Raw genomic sequence first — 2,441 nt, 5'->3', positions numbered from 1 at the left:
TTCTCTGGTTAGATTTATTCTTAAATATTTCATCCTTTTAGTGGCTATTGAAAATGGTATTGTTTTCCTAATTTCCTTTTCAGAGCCATCTTTATTAATATAGAGGAATCCATCTGATTTTTGTACGTTAATCTTATACCCTGCAACTTTGCTGAATCTTACAGTGAGTTCCAGTTTTTTGTTTTTTTTTTTCTTGAGTCTTTGGAATTTTCTATGAAGAGGATGTATAGAATCATATCATCTGCAAATAGAGTTTTACTTTTTCTTTCCCAATTTGGATGCCTTTAATTTCCCTTTCCTGCCTTATAGCTCTAAGACTTTCAACACAGTGTTGAATAGAAGTGGTGATAAAGGGCATCCTTGTCTGGTTCCTGTTTGCAAAGGGAACGCTTTCAGTTTCTCTCTGTTGAGAGTGATGCTGGCTGTTGGTTTTGTATATATGCTTTTTTGCATGCAATCCTAGTAATGAAAAAAACATCATACTATCTCTTTGCAGACTATATTTTTTCCTTAGTAATATATTTTTAAGATTCATCCGTACAATGTGTGTTACTACTATATATCAGTTTTGATCAAAAGAAACATGGACCATTCACATGGTCATTTTGCTAATTTAAACAAAGCTGCTGTGAACATCCTCATATATGTTTCTTTTGTACATGGACAAGAATTTCTCTCAGATAGATACTTGGAAATAGTAGGATGGTTGGGTCACAGGGGACTATGAATGTCAACTTTTGGAGGTTATGGTAAACTTGTCTCAAGAGGTTACTTAAATATACCTTCTCAGTAGCAATGCCAGCGCTATTTTGAGGATCTAGATCCTCTCTAATCTATGGCATTACTATACTTAAGTGTAAATTAAATTCACCAAGATTTAAAAGTGATACTTTATATTACACTTGTTCCCAACAGAGGAGAAGAAAGGGATTGTTTAATCTATTTTTAGCATCATGCAACTTGCTTGCAATAATATTTCAGAATTATTAGCCTTTTTTTTGTTTTTTTCCCCCAATACACTGGTACATCTCTACTCTGAACAACACAAGGGGGCTTCAAACACTTAATGGGAAAATTCCATTATCTTCCAATTCCATCTTGCCATGAATTTTTTTGAAGCCTCCTTCTACATTATGGTAAATGGAAGAATCAAAGACAGCTCTGGATTTTTGGCTTATAGAGTTAAAAGGATGAGTTGTTGGTTCAGTTTTATTTGGGAGCAGGGAGGTATTTTAGGAGTATCCCTACTCAAGGCAAGGAGTCTTGATGCCAAAATGATGACATACTCAGCTGCTAATGGAAAGGTCCATTGGTTTGAATTCACAAGTGGCTCCATGGGAGAAAAACAAACACATAAAGATTACAGCATAGAAAACCCTGCTGGGAAGTTCTTCTATGGTACAGACTTGCTATGAGTCAGAATTGACTCAAAGGCACACAACAACTCAAGGCTATGAGATTCTGAGGGCAGAGATTGCCTCTTTGTCCTTTCCTGTTTGTCTCTCTCCCTCACATCAACTCCTCACACATGAATCCACACATTCATCTCATTTAATGTACATACTTCAGTGGCTTTTATATCATCTCATTTAATGTACATACTTCAGTGGCTTTTAGTATAGTCAAAGTTGTGCAACCATCTCCAGAATCAGTATTACAACATTTTCATCTTCCCTTCATGAGACCCTGTGATTGCTATTAGTCGTTCCCTATCCTCTATCCCCAGCTCTAATCTAGATTCAGTCTCTGTAGATTTGCCTATTTTGAATTTTTCATGTAAGTTAATTATACTGTATGTGGTCTTAGTGGCCTTTATATGACCTTTTTCACATGTTGTACCATCAAGTTGGTTCAGACTCATAGCAACCCTGTGACAAGAGAATTGTGCACTGCCCGGTCCTGCACCCATCTCACAGTCATTGCCATATTTGAGTGCATTGCTGCTGCCATGGTGTCAATCCATTTCATTGGAGGTCTCCCTCTTTTTTTTTGTTGACACTCCACAATACCAAGCATGATGTCCTTCCAACACTGGTCTCTCCTGATTGTTGTTGTTAAGTGCCATCAAGTTGGTTCTGACTCATAGGGACCCTGTATAGGGTTTCCAACGAACAGCTTGTGGGTTTCAACTGCCAGTCTTGTGGCTCACAACCCAGTGTTTATCTTGCAGCATCACAAGAGACCCCTCCTGATGGATAGCATGTCCAATGTATGAGAGATAAAGTCTTGCCATCCTTGCTTCTAAGAACATTCTTCCAACACAGATTTGTTTGTTCTTCTGGCAGTCCATTGTAGTTTTAATATTCTTCTCTAACACCATAACTCAAATGCATCATCAGTTAGTCACCAGTCTTCCTTACTCAATTTCATATGTATATGAGGCTACTAAAAGCACCTCTGCTTGTGATCAGGCCCATCTCAGTCCTCAAAGTAACATCTTT

At 37.6% G+C, this 2,441-nt stretch overlaps 1 protein-coding gene across 1 annotated transcript in view; it reads left to right on the top strand.

The window, feature by feature from the left end:
• The window catches only part of LOC102822436 (bis(5'-adenosyl)-triphosphatase-like), a 1,401,568-nt gene that overhangs the window by 1,376,861 nt on the left and 22,266 nt on the right, over window positions 1–2,441 (top strand). The gene's annotated exons all lie outside the window — the stretch shown is intronic.

Source organism: Chrysochloris asiatica, unplaced genomic scaffold, assembly GCF_000296735.1.
Source record: "Chrysochloris asiatica unplaced genomic scaffold, ChrAsi1.0 scaffold00046, whole genome shotgun sequence".
Taxonomy (NCBI): Eukaryota; Metazoa; Chordata; class Mammalia; order Afrosoricida; family Chrysochloridae; genus Chrysochloris; species Chrysochloris asiatica.
The sequence above is the reverse complement of the archived record's forward strand: the minus strand, read 5'-3'. Positions and strand labels throughout refer to the sequence as shown.